This window comes from Pyxicephalus adspersus, chromosome 6, assembly GCF_032062135.1.
Source record: "Pyxicephalus adspersus chromosome 6, UCB_Pads_2.0, whole genome shotgun sequence".
NCBI lineage: Eukaryota > Metazoa > Chordata > Amphibia > Anura > Pyxicephalidae > Pyxicephalus > Pyxicephalus adspersus.
The window spans coordinates 67,940,859-67,964,798 of record NC_092863.1 but is presented as its reverse complement, the minus strand read 5'-3'; the positions used below and the strand labels follow the sequence as shown (position 1 = coordinate 67,964,798).

Here is a 23,940-nt window from a genome sequence, read left to right as displayed (position 1 = left end):
GGTTTTCACAAGGGGTTCCCTGAGACGAGACCTGACCATATTTTAGGGGTTCCTTTTTAGGTAAAAATGTTGGAAAAAGGATGGTTTACACCGTTTCTGAGACCATTTTGGATTCTCATACCTTGCTCAAACATTGGAAAACACTTCTGAAATTAAATTGGATGTCACCCATTAAAGATAGCATGCTTCCTGAGAAGCCAATGTGCCTACATAGTTATTTAGCAACAAAAATAAACTTCTTCTTTGATAATGGTGTTTCCTCTAAATGCATATTCATAACACAATATAAAGAAAACACCTGTTTAATTAGAGCATTTTCGTAACAGCAAATTTATGACTGATTGCTATCATTTACACTTCTGTCATGAGCACTGCTATAACTACAGAGTAAACATTAATATAGAAACTGACTGACTGAAAAAATGATAGTAAATTCGGAAATAAAAAGGGTAGACAAAGCTAAGTAATGATGCCTAGCCAAGTAAGAACACCCAGAAATAATTTGTCAAATTACTTTATAATTACCCAAACACAAGTTAATTGAAACATAAGGAGAGGTAGAATAATTCTGTATCATATTCCCCAAGCTGCCTATACTACCCTAAACTGAAGTACCCCTTGACCCAAACTTCCCGTCAGCTCCTGTAGTATCAATACATTCTCTTCAAGTCTAAAGCTGCGTACTCTCTTCCAATGGATTTTGTCCGATAATCGACTCAGGGCCAATATAGGACGAGAATCTAAAGTGTGTACAGCGCGCATCGTTCATCGTGTGAATGACCGTCCTGGTGGATCCACAGACGATTAATGCCGAATGATCGTAATGCAAGTAAGGGGGGAAAGCCCACAACGGGGTGCAGCTCCGTCGTTCTCCCGCTCCCCTCTGCATAGAGCAGAACAGTGCTGTATGTACAGCACTCCTTCATGCATCGTGCAATAATAGTCGTTGGAAAGGATCATGAAAGATCCTTTCCAACGACTATAATTGCAAGTATGTATGTGGCTTAAGGGACATTCCTAGACAATGCATATGTTTGCTGTTGTTGAAGAGGGGGTCTAGTGCACAGAGTGGGGGATTTATTATCTTCCGGTAGTTTAGGGATTTAGGGAAGGGGGAGTTTTTTGTGGCTTTTCTACTTTCAAGATATTATTGTTTTTAAGGTTTAATTCAGTTACTTAATACTAAATTTACTATCTTGGTTTTTTATAGTACATTACGCTACACTTTGCAAGGTTTAGTGATGGGATCACAACTCTGTTCAGGAATGCACTACAAACATTCTTATTTTAATACCCCTTCGGATGTTCTCCTGATAACGAACATAATTGTCTTTAATTGATTTGCTCGACAGAGACCAAGAGATCTTGTTTAAAGAAAATTATTACCACATTTCAAGTTATGTTAAACAAACCATGACATGTTAAGAGAACTGCCACGATATGTGCATGTACATAGCACGCATTAATCACTTTTGCATAACAGATCATAGAGAAGAAACTAAAAGAGGGATTTACTAAGCAGAAAAAAAAGAATCAACCTTGCGTGACTTGAAAAATCAGACTGTTCTGCACTGGATATACTTGGGCGGTTAGCCATACTCCCCTGTTCCGGTGTGTTGCATTGTTTTCACTACATGAACACAGCTTGAAAGAAGATAGAAATAGGAATTATAGACCCCATCCCTGCATGAGCTGACAAAATCCATACTGGGGGTGGGGATGATTTACTAATACATGCAGGTCTAACACTAGATCAGCAAATCTGTTTCAAACACATAGGAACATTAAAGGGATTTCACCAATTTACTAATTACCCTGGAATAAAAATGAGTGCATATACTTCCTATTATAGAATACATTCCTTTAGTAAATCAAAACCATGGACTATATTTTTGTGTCATGTCAATTCATACCAATGATTGTATTTCAATTTGGGGCAGTTGAATGCTATCAAGACTTGTTCAATACAAAGTGAATACACTAAAGCACAAGACATTGACCTCTCTTGGACACATGTTCAAAGGTGAACTTCAGGCAAACAGCTACATACACAAATAAAAAATAAATATGGGACCAGATTTGCCGGACAAAGAATTTGCTTTTTTGTGTATCTGGTCCTGAGATTTACACAGCTGTGACACACAGCAGAGCCTGTCTAGCATGAGATAAAAACTGAGTTTTCCGAAATTCACTATCATGTACATGTCTTGTCCCTCTCTAATCCGATACTGAGCAATGAAAATGAAGCGGCACTGATGAATCTTTCTGCCACTTACCTCTCTCTATCACCATGGTTATTAAGCAGCACAATATATTGGTAAATTTTGCTTTTTTTTCCTTCTATTTTTTTAGGTCAGAGTCTGGTACTTACACTGCTTGTATTTAAAAACATCCATTTAATAAAGTATTAAACAATACATAGTTGTCATGTGTGTCTTTTTTATCTGCCTAGAGTACAGATTTAAACAAACCTGCCAAGTACATAGAGATAAGCATACATGCTTTATAGAAAATAAACTGTATTTGTGTTTGGGATTTTTTTCTACTAGGATGACCTAAAACCAGAGCTATATAATTGGAGCTCACTGCAGGAAACTTTAAAACAGGATGTGTATTTTCCTATAATTCACACTCCTGATGGACATGGATTAGTATAGTTACTCTGTCTATTGCTTTTACCACTCAATAGTAAAGTATGACATGTCTACTAGAGGGCGAAGGTAAACCATGTGTGATAATATGTTTCTTTATAAAATGTTTTACTGTTACTGTTTTTACTGTTTTGTTCTATGATTCCATGATTTGTCCTATGATTTGTCCAACCATTCACAATAGAGCTTTAACCTTACCATCGTCAAGATTCTCTCAATAATTAAATGCAAAGAACACTTAGGGACCTATATAGTGTACATGGCCTATATACTTTCATTGCACCAGCATATGTTACATTTTAAAAGCGGAGATCGCTTTACAAGGAGTGAAAAAAAAACACCACCTATCCAACTATAACCTATGGCATTCATAGAGATCTGTAAAGTGGTATTCTCCATGGCACTATTAAAATCTTTGGTAAATAGTGATCAGTCCTAAAAAGGACTATTAAATCAGCTCATCACCACTTTTGTGAATGAGACAAACACAACAGAGCCATTGTTTCTGTAATATTTTCTGGTGACCAGCTGTATACATGCCGTGCCAAATGTATACGTGGGCTCATTAAGGTATGTACATACATTAGATGACTGTAGTCAGAGACCATGACAAATATTCAAAATCTGCTGTGTACATTGGTTCCCTGAAATCAACTGGTAATCCACTGTGGGGAATCACTAAAAGACGAGGAATGACACAGTTCTCTTTTCTGCACATAATTTGGCATTTAAAGTGAACATAGCTTTTTATTTGTTATATGTTAACCAGCTGGCACCTATAAGTATTGGGGAGTCTGGAGTTTGCCGACCCCTGCTTTATACAGTAAATGGACCACACTTTGCATTGTGCGCTTAGGAAAAAAAAAATAATGAAGTCTGTAAGTTTTGTATCTTGTACACCGAGTCTAGATATTATATTGCACACCCAGAATAAAAATACTGCAAAAGAACAGTCCATGACCTTCCCGCTGTCTGTGTCACAAGAGTAATATTCCTAATATACTTTAGTCATGTTTGTCGCAGTCCTTGTATTAAAACCTCAGGCTCTTATAACATATATTGAATTCACAGTAAAAAGCAAACAACCGTGCATGTGACATCCTAGCTATTGATTTTGTATTTGGTTAATTTGCGTCAAACGTATTACATCGTTACAGAATAGATGTGAGTTATGTGAGATGGGGTGCTCTGTTTCAGGGAGAATACACGGGCAGCCTAACCTATTAACAACTCTTATGGGTAACTAATGTATTTTGTTTTGGAAGAAGACGATCCTTTTAAGAATACATTCCCTAAAAATAATACACCAAAGTACATTTCCAATACACTCAAGACCATCTCATAAATGTATGTATTGACCAAATCCTCAAATACATTATTTTTACCAAATATGATAGAACAATGCTGTGCTATGCAAGATGTTATTGTAATAAACATGGCTAGACTGGTTTATTTAAAAAAAAAAAGAAATACATCCAAAGGAAAGCAACGAGTTTGTGTTGCCCAGGGCATCTTATCAAAATCTAGCTTTTATCCTGTCACTCTCATTAAATGACATCTAGAATCTGATTCTCTACAAAGGGCTAAACAGTCTCATAAAAATCAGTCTTATTACTGCAAACTGTTTACTGAAATAGTGCATAGAGTATACAGATATAATCAGATTACGGCAGGCCTAAAAAGATAACAAAAATCCACTTAATCTTATACCCTGTAAATTGGTCTATGTCACCCAGGATGAATGTTCCTGATCATTCATGAGACAAACTTTTGTGATCATCTAGCACCTGTACCAGCTGTCCACCAACATCAGTTACTGATACATCTAGCTGCATTGCTTTAAAGTGAATGTCATGGCAAAGTTAAAGAAAAAAAAAATTATTTACTTTATACTAATTGTCCTTTTGGTTTATCCCTACCTTTTGCTTTAAGAGGAATGTCTGGTGAAACCTCTGCTTAGCTCCCGTATCTGTGGTTATTTACCATGGGTAAACACTTAAAATACTATCAGTTCTTCAGGGAACCCCTTCTGTGATTACTGGCCAGTGGGAAGAATGTCTCTTACATTTCTGACCAGGGGCAAAGCTGCCATCCTTGCAGATAGCCAAAAAGATCAATGGTGTTGGTTAAAGTGACCTGAGAGGCACAAATTGCGTATTGCCCAAGTTAACCCTAGCAACCTCTGGAGGAACCCTAGGGTTCCACTGAACCCTGGTTTAAAAACAACAGTCTAGATCCTTATATTATTTTTTATGTAAATTTGCACTGGAGGAACTAGAATACAAATTGGGTAAGAAAACCATAATCACATATGGACAATGCACAGAATGTATAAAGAGAGGTAGGCACAGCTAGGGGTATGTATAGGATCCCAGCAGGGGGCACAACTCAGCTTACATCTAAAATATCACTTTTAAATCAACCTGACCCTTAAATCCTGTTATACAGTTAAGTTGACCATAAATGTTAAAAATTGGATCATTCATTCTCTGTATAATATTCATTACATTTACCAAGGACCATATTGTATAACATGACAATTAAAAGTGTGGCTGTAGGCACCTTTACATGCTCAAGGAAAAAGCCATCCATTCCCTGGGACTAAGAACGAAACAACAGTTGGTAAATTGAGACTTGACTTTTGAGACATCATATAGGCACAGACAGCTTTTACACTTTGAGCGCTTGCGGCACTTTCAGTATAAAAAGCGTGGGATTTTTGTCAGGTACCACACTTTCTACAGAGCAGAGCTGCAGCGGGAAAACTTTGATAAATCACCACAGATATCTATGTTAGCTCTCGGTGCTTGAGACTTTACCGTTTCTCTGGAAAAAACTGGAAAGGTTGATGTAAAAATTTACCTGACAATTTGGTGTCATAGCCAATCTCTCAGTGGCAGACATGGCTGCGTCTCTATTATTCTGGCGCTGGTGTCTCGCTAAAGCAGACAGCACAGTACTTATAGATAAAGAAACAAAAGACTCTCAACAGAAAATAAAAGAAATAGGCAATGTACTTATTTTTCCTAGATACTTAAAACCTTTTTGAATGAATAAGCCGAATTTGTAGAAAACTAGTGATGTGGCCAGAACAACCAATCAGATTTATCCTTAAAAAAAGAAAAGTTGAATATTAACTGACTATTATGGATAATAAAATTTAAAGTTTCTGTGAAGCTGTAAATTGAATGCCAGCTTATGATCTGCTTTATTTTTCTTTACAATCTTTATTACTAATAAATACACTTCTCGGCATGTGTGTATAGCTATTGTAGTCTCTGGGAATAATCTTAACCATTTTAAGATTAGCCAGGTGCTTTTGATAAGGCGGTATATAAGAATATTACATTATCTTTATATTGTGATTATCACTATGTGGTATCCCCAGTTGTATTACTTAGTTTGTATTTTTGTTATTTTGTGGTTTCACAAATCCAGCCAAGGTTAAGTAGGTCTCCAACCACAGACCAGACAACTACAGATTAGCGTTGTTAAATAACCTTTGAAACACTTTATTATCCAAAGATGTCCAGGTAATCTCAAGATTGTCCAAATAACGTTCAGGCTTCGTTATTCTACATAAAACAAATCGGACTAATGCGGCTTTTGTTGCCATTCAAAACATAAGGAGCAAGCAGATTGTTTCTATGGATTTTCTAAAAGCTCTTAGCAAAAAAGCTTGAGTGTAAATAACAAAGCACTTGAAATAAACTATAGTTGATAAGAGACCTTTGCATTCTTAATAGCAGTAATTTCCGTAATAATAACCTTTGCCATATGAGCAACATGTTGTACTCTCTGCTCTTTTGTCACCATAGAAACCATAACCAATGCTCTTTTACTGAATATGATGTATGCAATTTGATGTAATCCACTCCCTTTTTCTTTCTAGGACTCTATTCTCCATTCTTCTTGTAGTTCCCAAACCTGTCTCTCTATGCTTCAGTAATTTGCTGTTGGGACGGTGTGTGCCAAATTTTTCCAGCCTGGCCACCTGGGCTACTGAAGGGTCATCATCTTCCCTCTGTGCTGAATGGTAATTGTCTGGCGGTGGACCCTATCAGGAATTTCAAGCAGCAGGGCTTATTAAAATGCTAAAGGGCAGTAATCCCTAAGGACTTCCAGCTGTTGCAGTTTATGAACTCAGCTTGACAAGAGAGTGAAACATAGGAACGAATGCTTGGGAACTTACAGGAAGGTCTACACAAAGATAATTGGAAGAGCTGCCATGTTTTCATATTGCACATTAATACTAATCCACAACATTGCCACTGTTTATTTATACGGCTTGTGACATTTGAGGAGCTATTGTACTGACGGTTAACCCTGAATAGGGGATCAAGTCATTAATCCAGCATAAAATCAATGCTTATAATAAAATTGCTAATAATAATAATCACCATATAAACCTATATGTATAGAACATACAGTACAATGTGATAAGGCAGAAAATTCAATAAACAGAAATCCATCCAGCCAACTACATAGAACCTGGTTGGATGATGTGAGGTTCTGAGCTTTATTGTTCTTCGTGTTATTTTGCTAATATATAGAATGTGCAGTAAAAATGACAATATCTATTCACTGAATTATTTGGAATGTATTCAGCACATTCTAGAATATAAATGTTTAATATATATTGCTTCTATCCAACGAAGATAAATAATCAATGCACTAAAAACTGATAATAGATAAGGCATGGTCAAATCTTTGTGTATACCTCTTCAGGACCCTGGTGGAGAGATCCAAGGACTTAAATTTCTGGTTTAGGGCTAAGTACACAGGTTGTATTTCTGTCACTGGAAACAATATTTTGTGATCGATTCCAGTGACAGATGAACGAGTGCTATGAACACATAGTGCTGTTCTGTTGAGTGGGGAGTAAGGAAAACAAGCGAGCAGCACCCCATTGTGCTCTCCTCCATAGGAGAGAACAGCAATTCATTGACTTGCTAGAATGAATCGTTAAATGACATCAGGGGCCACTGTACACATGTCAAATATTTACTCTGCCTTTCATCTTAGGCGTGTGTACGCAGCCTAAGTCGTGGCCATTATTAGAAGGGCTTATTATGCCTGAGGGGTTTTTAATGGTACTACTTAAGGCAGCAGTGGGGTTGAGACTCCTCTTGGCTTATTGGTGTGTAGGAGAGCAGAGATAGGATCTGCACACGGGAAACTAATTGCAGCCCAGAGATAACCTCACAGACATTGTCTAAACAATCTTACAGATTTCTGTATGTGCTGGGTGTACAGGGAAATGTGCATAGGTGCACTATATATCTATAAGTATATATATTTTGGGGGGATATTTTGCAGTGACATATGCTTTATCAAACTTGACTTTAGCTCAAACCCCCACACATGATAAAGGGAAATAACATACATAAATGTATACCTTACTATGTTCTGGCATATAAAACTAAAACTGTGTTGTATTTTCCCAAATCACCTACATAATATTTCTTGCTTCAAAGCTATGGCATGTTGTTTACATCAGACCATGCCTGTATCTTCACTGCTTGTATAAATAGTGATCAACAGACCACTATGATAAATACTCCTCAAAGCACTCACGGCTTATGTGGCAAATACCAGACGTTAAAAATACAGCATTTGCTAAAAATAAACATACACCTGGTTCTGCACTGGAAGAGAGGGAAAACCACAGTGGGTATAAATTATGCCCATGGCATGTGTACACATTTTCACTTTTTTTACACTAACTTTGCATTGAAGTTTGTCACTTTTTCCCCAAAGTAGGGGGCAGTCACATAAGCCAACCTCACATTTTAGTCTAATTATCAATACTGTGATCTACTGGCAATAGGCCCCAGTGTGCCTTTGTGAAGGTCTGGTGAGCAAAAAGCAAAGAGATGAAAAAAAAATATGCCTTTTTTACAATGCTAGTAGAAGGTCCAGCATTTTCTAATGCTTTTATGTTATAATTTTCACATAATTTCATGGCCTGGAAACAGAGGAAACAACAGCCACTGTCCAAGGCACAACTGCCTTCTTATCTCATTTATGCACTCCTGTTTGGCACTTCCACTTCTTTAACATTATACAGGTGCATTATACAGGTGCATATGTGCTGAATAAGGGTTCCTTTCTTGTGCAATGCTCAACAATGCCATTTTTTTGTATCACAATGCACATTACATGCTCAGTGTGTTACCAAATGGGGCTTAATTATGTGGGCATTAAAGTGCAACCAAACAAAACCAAACTGGATACCTGCCAAATATTTATAACTCTGATCAACCACATACAGGATGGTATGATATTCTAACCTTTCATAGCTAGAATGGTGACACCAATATTCATGTTGTATCTCCCTTGTTAATAAAACAGCATCATCATGCTACTGTGGTCCTTGCTGTACTCTTTTCCTCTTGAGTATTGCCTAAACAACGTCCATTCCAATTCCCACTGCCTGAAGACATAATGAAGATGCAGAAGAACTTTCCTGACTCGCAGGGCAGAACATCCTGCACACAGCCCAATTCCTTGGAGGGAAACGTTGTAAGGAAATATATTAAAAATATTTTTGTGGTATGCTAGTTGTATTTTAAAGTATATGATTTACAAATGTATTCAATAAATATATAACAGGCCTATATTAATTTGTATAATTTTAGAGTTTTGCTTTAATGAGGAAGTCTTGCAATAACATTTATAAATGAATGAAAGATTTGAAGGATTTACTGTTTAGACCCTGGCAGCACTAAATCTTGTTTAAGTTATGCCAAATTCTTGACACCTCTAGAAAAGATCTTTTCATCTCATTAGCTTAAACAGATTAATATAGCACAAACAGCACCTTGCCAATGGCTTTCTTAGAAGTGGTAGAGGAAGTAAGAGGATGTTAGCTGAAGGTTTTGTATTCAGGACAATAGAGAGAAGGACTCTTTTTTTTTTTTTAAATCCTTCCAGTCATCATTCATTAGCAACAGACACCTTGGCTTAAATTCCTTACACAAACACTGTAGTGCTATACTATGCCTGCTGTGAGCAGACCTTGCTATTTCTCCAAGCTGCTATCATTCTGGTATATCATGTGAGCAATTTATGAATATTTTCCTGTTTTTTTATTTTGGAAAGGAAGTACTCCCAGAACTTCTATTTGGTCTTTATAAGACATTGAGTAATGGTGGAAGTGCAATAAACCAAAGTCATAAAGCAGCAATCTATTTTTGTTTGTTTGTTTGTTTGTTTTGGCTGCTCTGAAACCGTATACATTGAAATGTGGTTGCTATGAATAACTGTAGATCATTGCTCTTTAGACTTCTTAAATAAATAAAATCAAATGGGGGGAATGAAAGCAGTATAATACCTACCTAATGCTTCTGGCAGATCACTGCACCTACATGTGCAAGAAGAATGCTGTTAATATTGCCCTTTGACTGCCTAAGATTAAACCCCCTCAGCCAAACTAGCACGTCCTAATCAGCGTTTCCCAGAAATTACCAAATTCAGGTGCCTAAATATGCAAATATTGACTTTTTTTTCTAAATTCAGGGACATGATGCCTTCAACTCACCAATGCAAACTTCTCTTAGAGAAACATAAAGCTATGGTTAAAAGGTGGAGTGGTGTGGCAGAGCTCTGATATGGGGCTGTAGGCTACCATAGATGTACTGAATGCCAACTAAAAAAACAGCAAACCTAACTAGCTCTTTGAAGACTTGGCTGAGCTTTTGTAGCAGAATGCCACTTTATCTATGTTACTTGCTCATAGGCAACCCCATAAATAATGAAACTGTGTTCTTTCATCTTCACAAAAAATGTTCTGTAATAACTTCAAAGCAGAATCCTATGTAAAATAAAAGATTGAGTATACCATACATTCTGTTTATTTATTATCATTTCATTTTAGGCACCAATGATGATTGTTAGGTAGTGTAGAACCTTACTTACTAATGAATGATGAATATTAAGTCAGAGAGCAGACAAGTCCACCAGATTCCTGAAAAGCCCAGCTGTGACAAGATTTCACTAGCAGACAATACCTTTAATCAGTTAAGGGCTAGCAGTTTGAGAAATGGTGATATTTAACACCAATTTTATGACTTTTCCACTCCATAACAGCCACATGACTGGTGCTTAAGTAAAAGACAGTAAAAGAGAAAAAGACAGTTGGCACTGCTTTAATGGTAGCGGGACAGCCAAACCTATGTTATCCACATGTCAGCAATCTGGCATGAGTTCCTGAACTGTATATACATTTATTTTCTCCTAATAATTTGGCAAATGCTATCGTTGCCTGAAGAAATCATTATGCTGCTTTGAGTTTAGAGTTATGGTGGTCATAGGCTTGACAGTTTTTCATCTGTAAAGATAGGTAAACAGTTACATAGTTAATCAGGCTGAAATAAACGACACAAGTCCATTGAATTCAGCCTAAATAAAAAATGAGTAATAAGAAAATGAACTAAAAACCATAGGAAAGCAATGAAAAAAACTTATAAAGCATGGTTTAAATTGCTCCAACAGTAAAAAAAAAATCCTTACTGATCCCCTAAGGGAATCGAATATTCCCCAGATCCACATTCTCTGGTAATATTACTTATAAATCTTAATGGCCAGTTAGATTCTGTTCATTTAGGAATGCATCCAGCTTTTACAAAGAACAATGAGCTGATTAAACAAGCCCCTGGGGGAGTCTTTTCCACGCTTTCAAAACTCTTACTGTGGAGAAGCCTTACGTATGTGGAGGTTAAACCTCAATTCCTCGAGATGCAAAAAGTGCCCCTTGTTCTTTGCAATGACTGTAAAGTAAATGCGTTCTCATAAAGCTCATTATAGGGGCAATTTATGTATTTATACACAGCGATTCTATCCCTCACCCCACTTCGACCCCATTTCTCAGTTCAGAATGTCTCTTTGGAGTCTACTAGAAGATATATATACATATTCTGTCTTGTATATACTGGGATTGAAATACTGAATTGAGAATCTTGATGTGCAACTTTGTTTTTCAATTTCCCCTGCATAAATTGAACACCACATCACCTTTATCACTGAAAAGTGAACCTTTTCTACTACTTTAGTAACTCAAACCCATAGTGATGCTGGAGGAGAGGACAATGATATGGGGAGCTTGTAATTTAACACTGGCTCCTACTGCTGCTGCATCATTACATGCTAATTAGTAATGATAATAGCTTCTATTAGTACATTTAAGTCTCTAATGGTATCTAGCCACTGTTATCACTACTATATACATTTATTTCAAACAAGGCATTATTAGCACTAATTTATTATATTGATTAATTTCATTTCACTTATTTACAATTAACAAAAATGTCAGATAAAGCTGTGACCTTCCAGCAATGTCCAGAGCCCCTAAAATACCAAAAACTGGCATTATTTACAAAAAATATTCTTTACATACATCAATGACAATAGTGCACTGGAGAGCTATATACACCAAAACAAAAAAGAAGTAACAGTTGCTGATTTGTTTGAATATGGCCAACAAGCAGTCTTTTTTTTTTTCAATGCTCTTAACCAATAAAAGGTGAATGGACTGCTCGCTTTGGTATAATACACTTAGGATACCAGCTTTTAGACCTAAATCACACTTTTGTGATGTGTTATCGTGCACATGGTAACATTTATTTTGATTAGGCTGTCAGAGCGTGCAAGCACAGGCTTTAATGGACCTACTCTTTTTGTTTTTAACATAGCACAGCTCAAATAGTTTATCTTGGCATTGTACACTTCGACAGAGGTCTGCTGTGGTGCACGGGGCATGTATGTTGGGGTGACATTAAAAATGCACTTGATCTGTCTTTTTGATCTGTCTTTGTCTGATTTTGTTTAAGAAGTAACTCACATAACCAATGGGTAATTTTATTCTTTTTATTTTCCGACTAATCAGTGGTCAAAACATTATCTTCGTTCTTGGCCAGTCACATATTCCACTGAAAATGTTAACATCAATAGCTTAGAAAACACTGTTATGTTTGGCACAGTTACTTCCAATTCTGCCAAAAATATCACATAATAACAGTAATTTCAGTCTGAGATCCTTTTCTTGTATTACCTTAAACTTTCAAAAAGTAAGTTTTCAATTGTGTGTGTTTTTTTATGTCATTTGAAAATTTCATGCCACCTTTTGTGTGGGAAAACATAAATGTTTTAAGATTACAATATCAAAAATGTGTGAAGTGAGGAAAGATTTTCTGTTGAAACTGGTAAGGGAAAATAAACACTATCTTTGTGGGGTATTCCCAAACCCAGCTAATATGTAAAGTCAGCTTCAGCAACTGGCCTGAATTATATGCTCCACTGGTCTAAACATATACACCCAGCTGTACGTGTGTATGTATATGCTGTTCATAATGTAAATGTTTAAAATGCTAAATCCAATTATTCAAAACAATGAAATGGTAACTAGCGTGCTGTAAATATAGAAATGTGGTAGCTTCCTAAGGCAGTATTGCAGGAAGACATTACAACTAAGGGTATACCCAAACATGAGATGACAGTCGCCTGATCTGGCCATTTTCAGCAGGTGGCCCCCAAATTGGTCGGCCAACCTTTGTCAGGGGAACAGTTAATCAAGCAAGTTAGAAACACCACCTTAAGACCTCTTTACATTAACAGATCCACAGTAATATCTTACATGATCAAAGGTTTATTTAAACAAGCAGAAAGCCCTAACATAGAAGCATCAAAAGCAACCTTGACTTGTTTTGCACACTGGGTGCTTGCTCATAACTCATTTATGACCCTGGGAGTAAGAATCCAGCATGCAAAATGCATCAAGGTCCCAGATGATGATTAAAGGCGAAGCCAATAAAAGAATTTAAAACCAAAGCAATAACAAGCAGGGACATGGTTCACTATCACTCGCCAATATTTTCCAGCATGTCGGGAAATCTCTGTAAATGATAAATAATTCTCTTTCAGCATGGTACAAAAAAGAGTCAAATATGTTGCTGCAGGAAGGCTTCACCTGCGGATATGACAAAATGTTTAGGGATAGACATGTCTCTAATTGCAATCAAGAAGTTGAGGATGTTTTATTATAAGTGAAATACAATTTTTTCACAATACACCAAGAAGGCAAAATCTGGCAAGCTTTTGGATCATACAGATCTCTAAACAACTGTGACTGTATCAGCCATGTCACCCACTTAACTACTTATGTGTCAAACTTTAAATTCATTGACTTCCATGGAGCACTTTAAACATGGCACCGATCAAGCACCTCAATTGGATTTGCTGACATGGCAGAAATTAGATTTCTGATTCAACTGAATGTTAATATGATCTGTTTTAAGATCACTTATTACATAACACACACAAATCATAGAACATTTTACAATTACACAAACAATCCTACACAACAAAAATAAAAACAATAGAATCTGAAAAATAATAACGCTAATGGAAATTAAATCTGCAGATTCTTACTGTTATTACTCCAAAACATTCATGGATTATATTAAATAATATTATCGTTATCTTGACCATCATTCTACGATCATATGCTATTGTCAATGCCCCTTTATTCAAATATTCCAGCTGCGAAAAGAAAAAAATTCCTTATATCTTAAAACTTTATCTTGTAAATATCTAGTGGGATCAGCTAAGGCGAAATGCTTGCTAAGAAGATTCAGTGTTGTCTGCAGATAAAGATAACAAGCGGCTGGCTGTGAAAGTGACAGGGAAGCATCCGCTGTAGAAAGGCCCATTCAATCTGTGTTCCTCTCCCTGTGAGTTTTCTGCAAGCCATGGGTCAGTATGGAGAACAGAAGAAATTTATAGACAGATTTAGCAACTTTGATTTGTTCACTCTAAGCTGCCACAGGAAGCGTTGTTGAATCATTTCCAATCAAGCAGGAAGCCGATTCAGATGAATCTAAATTGGAAATTGTTTAAAGGACAGATGCTGAAATCTAGTTGTAGGCAGAGTAAATAAATTCATTTTTTTTTCTTACGTAAAGGTTATTATTCTTTCATTCTAGCAACTCTGAGTCACACTAATTGCACACAAATATTTTACGTCATGCAACTTTTGATGGTATTATTTCATATATGCATATCACATCTGTTCTTGTGTCATAAGCACTATGTTTTCAGCCATTTTGGGCTAAAAGAGGCTTACCAAAGGCTTCCCACAGTGTCCTTCAATGGGATTACAAGACAGCTGTGTGTAGGAAAATGTCTCTCTCCAGGACCAGAATTTTATCTCAATTATCTTCAGTTCTCATTTGAGATATAGCTCTGTATATAAATCATCTGTCTTGAAAATGCAGTCCCATTTTAGAAAAAGCACAGGGAAAACATCTATTTACAAGGTATAATATAACACAATCTGAAAGTAAGGTAGCAATACTACAATTACAAGGCTTTCTTTATTTCCAAACATTTTAAGCTGTCAGTGTTGAATCTGACTTGGTGGTTCCACTACATTGTGGTATAACGAAAAGGATTTTAACACACTTATAACTTTGTATCCTGACATGTTTTTGAATTGCATCATACCATTTTTTTCTGTTCATTGATTGCTGTGGACTTATTTTCCTATCACTCATATCAAATGCTTTAGAAGCTTAGATAATTCTCTCAAGCTTTTGGGAAAAACGATAGTGGACCTCCAAATGGACTGTACGTGATTCATATATCGCTTCTTCTTTAATTCTATTCCATGTATGCTCATGGCAGTCATTTTGACATGAAAATGACCAACTGCCTTCAGATTGCATACAGCTGTAAAACCCTTTTCAACACCATTATCTATAAAGAACATAAGGGAACAGAAATTCAGTCTATATATCTGAGAAGTGAAACAAAACATTTTGAAGGTCTTGAGCTTTTTGAATCACACCCTACATTTTTGTAGATGTAGAATTCATGGCTCCAAACCCCAACCCACATTGGGTTTCTAATAATAATTCAGGAGTTTTAAAAAGAGTGCTTGCCATGATTCATTTTACTGAAGTCCTGTGCCTATTGGTGGCAGTTGTGATGAACAATCCTCTGAAGCCTCTCCCCTCGATGGTCTTTGACCGGTCTTGCCTCTGCTCCTCCTGGTGATATAGACAAGGACAATGCAGTGGTCAACTCTAGTCTTCTGTTGTACATGATCATGTAGAGCTAGTTCTGCTATTGATGGGCCAAAAATATCCAAATTAGGTAAAAACAAAAAAAAAATTCCTCTTTTTTACCTGGGTGATATTGGATTAACAAGCCATTCACTACTTAAAAAACTTCATGAGTTTTGGAACACAATATTCTTGATTATCTGAGCTGGTTGACCCCTTACACCCGATCTCACTCACTGTGCTTGAATACATGGAACAAGGGGGTACATCACCACAGTTATGACATCCTCCTCCTGACACGGTTAGCCTGAGTCCTATCTGTCATCTGCCGACCACACTGACTGTGTTCTTTTATTGTCCCCATCACACTTCTGTGGGCTGCCTTGTACAGACTTCTTCTGTCAATCATTAAGCCAGTTGATGTTTTTTTCTGTGGCTATAATGATGCCCAGAAGCTCTAGGACCAGGTTCTCATGCAAAGTCAGAAAGAGCCACAAAGCCTTGGATGAACAGTGGAACTTTTAAGCTGAATTGTTTCTTGAATAGGTTTAAAAGTTCAATGAGGAGCTGCTGATTATTTGCTATTACAGCCTAGTAAAGCCTGATAAAAAAAAACCCTCCATATTGCTATTAAAATAAGTTCAATCCCAAAAAAGAAATATATAACAGTTTACTATTATTTAGAATATAGTGCCTGTATTATTTACTATTCAGGCATTTTTTACCTTTATTTTTACCATTTCTAGTAACACACTTTCTGTTTAAAAGTGACACCACCACCCATTATGGAGGGGACATGTTGTCACCTTAGGCTGATCTTCTGATTTGCACTTTGAACCCCTCCCTCTCTCCCCATTGCCATAAAATGAGGGTTTAGGCTTTTGAAGTCCAAAGAAGATATTTAGAAAAGCTGATATCATTTTCTGAGATATATTAGTTCAGTGCACAGGGAATTTACAATATCATTCTGGCAGGATCAGCAGGTAATTTTCTTTTCTTGCAGAAAATGTACTTAGCTTGAAAAAGAAACTAATGAGACTAAGATTGCTAAACTGTGATATAATACATTTTTGTTCTTAGGTTTAAATATCCTTTAAGTAGCTGAGTTATTATGAAAAGATATAACATAGTGGACGAAGGTTTTTGAGTTTTTATGCACTCGTTTCCTTATCCTGCTGGTATTTATACAAGTTGCATGCAAAGGTATAACTATAGTTAAGCCTGCATCGAGATGTTTTCTTTAAATTGCAAAAGCTTATTAATGTGCAAGCCATGGCCTTAAGGGACTGAATAATAGATATCTTGACACTTTGAAAACGTCCATGTATTTGCACACACATGGAACTCATAATGTAAACACTCTGATTAAGTTAATGTGGTTGAATGACGAGGCGCATAGTTCACTTACAGAAATTCTAACAAAGAACTCACACTTTGCACAAATAGCTGAGCTGATGAGTGATACGTAACAGCGACTTATGTTGATCCAGTCCCAGACAACGGCCCTATATGTTCTTTTTTTTTTTTCTTTTGCTCTCTTTTTTTCTTCTAAGCCCTAGAGATCAGCAGGGAAAGGGTTAAGGCTGTCAGGTCTTCAATACACGAGGCGGAAATGTGTTTTTGGCTTTTCCACTAATTAAGGCAGTTTTACACTCTATAGAGTATCATGAACTATTGCTGTTTTTGGTACAGTTTTCCTTTTCCTCAACATTGAACATCTACAAGATCATTTGGGAGCTCTATTAAACTAGCTGAGCTGCCTTTCTTCTCCCTGTAACTCATGCATACTTTGGTCTTGGCTATGGAATGCTGACTAACAGGGAACAATAGAGGCCTTTCAGGACACCAGTGTCTAGCCCTAGAAAAGGGTTCACATTTAACACAGTCAATATTTACAGCAATGTGGAGCCAATGGCATGAAGACTTCGTCTAAATTTCAAATTACACCGATTACTATCATTCTATTAAAACACGCCAGTTGCTACTTACAAAAACAATACATGCCGCATCCAGTTTGTTGAGTATTTATTATTCTTTCTTCTACAATTGAGTCACATTTAATTGACATCTGTTGTCATTTAGGGACAGAATCACTATAATTGTTACATTATAGTTTATAATTATAAAAAAAAGGCGCATGCTTTCTCAGAGGGTTTGTTAATTTTAAATTACTTGAATTTTGGAATTACCCATTACAATAGAAAATGATCGAGGCCAAATGATTCTGTATTGTGTGTAATTTAAAACAGAATTATACTGTAAAAATAAAAAATTGCGAAAAGAAGGCTGTTTATTGCAGAAGGGACTGGCGATGTTCCTCCAGAAATAAAATAAATTTGCTAGATTAGAATTTTTTGGATCCCCTCTCCTCCCTCTAACATGGGAACCAGTCCTCTTTCAGGTTCGGATTGTTCAGCCATCTTGACTGGCCAGACCGGAATGCTCTAATGTATGCACAGTTCCATGTACGTTATAGAAAAATTGAAAATATTGCCCCTCCGTGCAATAAACAACCTGCCTGCTCACAAGTTTTAATTTTTACAGTATAATTCTATTTTAATAACATCATTTACTTTAAAGAAATGCACTCAGTGAATCTGAATGGACAGTCATCTATAGGTTTCCATATTGTGTCATATTAAAGGCACACTATCTGGGGTGAAAATTTAACTGGTTCCACCACTTCTATTCCTAAATATATTAACATCTGAGTTTGGACATTATGGGCTTTGTTTACTAACTGCATGCATATAAAATAGAATTTGTAGCAACCAGTAAAAGTGTACATCCACCTATAAAGCTACAATAAACTATGGAACAATGATCTTTTATGGGTTGTTATGATATTTTGTAGATCATGGCTATTTGTGAAGATGTCTTGGAAGCAACACAGATCAGTACATATTCCCAGCAAAACAAATATATTTTCACACATTGCCGATTTCCTATCCTATCCTGCCATTGCGTCAGTTATTCCTAAACCCGTTTTCAGCCTAAAATGGTTGGTATCAAAAACAATGGCGGCCCAGCAGATAGCACAATCCGAAATATCTCTATTTAAAAGTTTAATATTGGAGTGTTGTGGCATTTCCTGTGTAGGTTCTTTTACGCAGATTCGTGCTCAACCAGTTTGAATAGTTGAAATTCTCTTTCTCTAATCTATATTTTGCATCAGTTTGTAGACCATTATTCATATACATGTTGTTTTCTAAACATTTTTTCCTGCTTACACAAACCCAACTTGATTCAACTGATACCATCAAAGTGCTAAAATAAAAGAAGTCGTTTTGCTTCACTTGCATAGCATGCAGCCTGCTATTTTAATGCACATTTTCCCAAATTCCTGCAGACATGTACAAACAACTTTCTGCTGCTTCCTCCAACTGAATCATAAAAGGTGGGAAATTACAGCTGCAACCCTAAACATGTCAGAACATTAAATAGATGATAGTTGCTGTCACTTTTTAAGGTAAAGGTCATTGAGCAGTTTACTGAAAGCCACAATCTGTGTACTGTGCCGTAATGTTTTTCAGAACAATCTATTACAGTAGTGGCATTACATAGAACAGGTAGGCGCTTAACATTCTTATGTTATTTAGACAGGAATAAACAAATAAAGACCTGACTGGGGAGTAGACTTAGCTACTTCCTGTCATTGGTGCCACACAAAATAGAGGCAGTTGGAAAAGATTAGTGCAATTGAACCATAGATTAAAGAGCAAACATGGTTCTGACAGTGATGGGATTTCTGGGAGTAGGAGATGATGCCCTGATGTTACCTGCCTGTCAGTGAGAGCTGTCAAAGTGCTGTATCACTAGAAAAACTCACTGACAAATAAAATACCAATTCTCGGCTAGACCTTGCTACATTATCCTGTCACCGATTCATCATTGCTTCCTCTACACTTTAAGTGTTTTTTTTTTTTCGTTAAGGTTCATGTTGCAGAAAATTGAACTAATGGCAATAATATATAGATAGCACAGCAGGATAAACCAAGAAATGCTTAAGATGATCTCTCAGCACTTTAGGAGAAAGAAAAGTTTTTGAAAAAAAAAACTATTTTGCAGTTTTGGATAGAAAAGAGAATAGTAAAAGCTATGTCAGTTTTCTAGTATGTCCATGCCCCCATGATCTCCTTGCCCTGCCCTGGGCAAATATCAACAAGAGGGAGGAGAGCTCAAATAAACGGAAATGACCACTTAGACAGCAGTCGCTAGGACACTTTCTGTGTTGGGGACTAAACAAAGGGAGACTAAATCTGTACCACAGAAACAAAACTAAAACTAAATGGAGAATTCCAAGGGTTACATTTAAAGTTTGAGTCCAACAAATATAAATTCCAATAAATAATATTACATAGGAATCCATATGTGTAGTCAACACATTTTGGGGCTTTAAATTTTCCCTTCATCAGGACTTGAATTATGGCATCTTGCCAGTGGTGGGTCTCAGTAAGCAAGCAATTACAGTGCACTGCATCATGTATTTTCATGAACTCCCATTGACTTCCATGGGCATCTCAATGGATTTCATCTCAAGTGAAAAAATGTACCTGAAGTGAAGACCCATGAAGGTCTGCTGCAGTTTGAGATTTCCTGTTTTCCATAATAATAATATATGAAAGTGAGAAAACATGAAAACTCTCCTTCCCAAAAATGTGAAACTGTGTGCAAGTTCCTGATTCCTATGTCACCTGCCTGCTCATTGAGCAGGGTTTGGGTTGCTGATTTTCTGACCAAATAACAGGCTTGAAGTTTGGAGTTGACCCTGGAAGCTTCAATATGGGAAAAGCTGGCAGGTGGAACAATTTACATATAAGATTTCTACTTGTTTATTTAGCTATTTGTTTGGAATTGCTGTTTAAAAGGTCACATGAAGCTTCTGGTATTTTCTCATCTACACACTCCAGCTTCTATGGATTGGCATCTGTGAGAAGTGTGGTCATATGAATATCAGAATACTTTAGCCTGACTGCAAAAAAATAGTTGTTTTCAGACTGAAAAGCAAGTAAAAAAAGGTTTTATTTACGTAATGTGTTCATAACATGAGCTCATTTTCCAGGTTATCATGTGAAAAACTGTGTTTTTGTATGTAAATTTGCACCTGCTATTTCCTGCAGGGATTGTAAAATGTAGCTTGGGGCAGTCATTAACATCTTAAGACAATTACTATTATTTTATTAATGCCCTAATGATTATGCAGACTGCTTTGAATCAACAAAGCAAGTATAGAAATGCACAATCGAAAATATCCAATTACTATTCTGCAACAACAAATCATTTTGGCAAACACCTAACAATAAATGTAAAAATAGACATAATATACAGCCAGAATATACAACCATGATACAGTCTAAAGCTCAGATGCGGCATAAACATGCATGATTGCACCAGCCCAACATGTGGGTTTACTCCTTGTGCAGACATCTCTGATGCCAGCCCTATCTCTTGAGTAATAACAAGCAATGTTTGATAGACTAATGTTGGGCATAAACTATGTGACATTTTCTCAATGGTTTTCCACTGGTAATACAATCAACCTATAAATCAATCCTTTACGAATGAGTACAATTCAACAAATCAGTCAGTCACTCATTTCATAATTGATCTGTATTGAAAAAAACTAAAAAAAAAAAAAAAAAAAAAACAGCCTTCCAAATAAGAACCTTGCCTGATCAAATTTCAATCAAAGTTCTACTTAAATATTGTGGATAGAAACTGTCAGTTTGTCAATCTCAGAAAAGTGTATCCTCTCCAGCCATGGAGAGCTTTAATAAATCAGGCCTCATGTGTCTGCCACTTCTGTTTTAGGTCCTTAAGGATTTATTTTGGGACCCCATAGCAGGTTCTCAGAACCCAAAGGCTGCACGGCTAAATTTTAGAGAACACTCAATATCCATAAAGACACCGGTAGATTATGACAAGTTGGTTACCAAACCATAGATAGCCCACCAACTGTCAATCAACTGCTTGCCACACTATCATGTGTATGAATCACATGATTGTTCACATAGGTGGTTTTCAGGCACTCATTAACAGCTGCAGTAAATCTTGTGTTCTCAGATGCTTGTTGGACATGTTGAAGCTGAACAAACAAGTAGAACACAAGCCTAAACTGCTGTAAATAGCTGTCAACCCCTATAGACAGAAGCATTCATGGTTGTAGATGGCTGTACACAGCTAATTTTATTTGGTAACCACACCTACAACCATCTTTGTGTAAATGGGAAATGGAAAAAAAGCCTAAGAGCAGCCATTATAGCTTAACACTAGTAACCTGCAATATATTGTTTTTTTATTCAGATTAGATGTGCTTTAATTTCATATGCCTTTATTATATTTTGATAGTTTTCATTATAAGTTAGTAAAGTTTCATTTCCCTATTTAAGTGTTTTTGGAAATGACAAAATGGAGTGGATACGATATAGGGTATACAGGCATAGTAATATTATTGATGGACAAAGGTCTTTTAGATCTTGTTTACAGAAAAATATACAGCACATATATGGGCTTTGGGTAACGTTTAGAAGGCACAGATCTAATGTAATACATGTTCGAAGTAGCAAACCAAGGACCCCCAGACTAAGGCTAGGTACACACATGTAATTGTTATCTTACGTGTGTACAGCGCCCGTCTTCCGAACCACCGTCCTGGAGGATCCACCTAGCGAAAATCTGGCGTGTGTACAGTCGGTGTCGTCCATCGTCCGGACGACCAACCTGCCGGATCCACGGACGATGGAGGACAGCCGATCCTAATGAAAGTGAAGGGGAGAGCGCGCAGCAGGGTGCCGCTCCGTCGCTCTCCCCCTCCCCTCTCCATAGAGCATGAACGGTGCTGTATGTACAGCACCGTTCATGCATCGTGCACTCCCTTGTCGTTGGAAAGGATCGTGAAAGATCCTTTCCAACGACAAAAATTGGAAGTGTGTACGCAGCTTAAGACTGTAAGAGCTTGTAAATTTTAGCCAGCAGAGATATGATGGTTACCAGGTTATCAAGTCAAAGACCCCTCTACTGGCTCATACAGAGACAATACCTATACCTAGTGGACAACGCCTCTACAAATCATTTCAATGCAATATTCTGTATATGAGTCTTATTAGTCTGCATAAATAAATAAAGGTGTAAAGCTATCACGTGAGCTTGTCATCCGTTTTTTCATGAGCACACAATCTCTTTGCATCATACAGGAATATTTATCAAACAAAAGCATATAATGATTAATTTAAATGTAGTAAAAACAATCCTGACCGTTCTCACACCTTCAATTTCAGTACATTATCTGTAAGTATAGCAATATAACTGACAGTAAATGGTTTAATCTTTATAAGGCTCCCCTGCTGTGTCAGAAATGTACCAGTATGTCATGTAGTGAACCAAATTAACATATTCACAAGTCCCTCGTACTTTGCTAGCATACTGTCTTCACGCTTATCTTTACTGGATTTGCACCTACTCCAAAGCGATTGAATTAAAAATCCCTTTCACTCCTCTGAGAAAGTCATGGAAAAAAAGCAATTCAAATCTTGAAAGGAGTGATTATATGTGTGTATGAACAGGTGTCTGACAAAGGAAGATATCGTCAAGCAGGCAAATGATAGTGCTGTCTGAAATTGTTTAAGCAAAGCAATGGAGAAAGGATATGTATGGACTCATGCTTTTCAGAAAACGTATAGATACCTAAATTATCTTGTCATTTCTACAACTGTATTCACTGTCTTTTTCTGCAGGAACTCCTAGAGATGTATTTTATTATACAGAACAAATGTAACTCCACATTTTCAAAAAAAAAACAAAAAAAAAAAAAAACAGGTAAATATAATTTGTGATACAGATTTAAGCTATGATCAGCATTAAAGGGGGTGTCCACTGCTGCTAAATGTCTCTTTACACCCTGATCTCACTCTGCTTATGTGCTAGTTTGGAAGCATGTCACCAGTGAGTGATTTACAGAAGCAAAACTATCCAGCACCCAATCTGGTACACACAGAGTATAATTGGGGGCCCAATCACTTTCTTTTGTGGATTGCCCACAATGATGTGGCTCCCAATCTTGCAGATACATAGACCTAGATCAGACTCTACCCTCTTAATTTGACTCGATTATCACTGGGACTAAATGAAAAAAAAAAAATTATTTTTAATTGTCCCTAGAACATGAATTAGGATATCTCACAATAGGAAATGTTGTAGTGGTGGCATTTTGTTTTCTTTGTAAAGAAATG

At 36.7% G+C, this 23,940-nt stretch overlaps 1 protein-coding gene across 2 annotated transcripts in view; it reads right to left on the bottom strand.

Annotated features, from left to right (window-relative positions):
• Window positions 1-23,940, bottom strand: part of EFNA5 (ephrin A5) — a 283,297-nt gene that overhangs the window by 242,570 nt on the left and 16,787 nt on the right. The window lies entirely within an intron of this gene.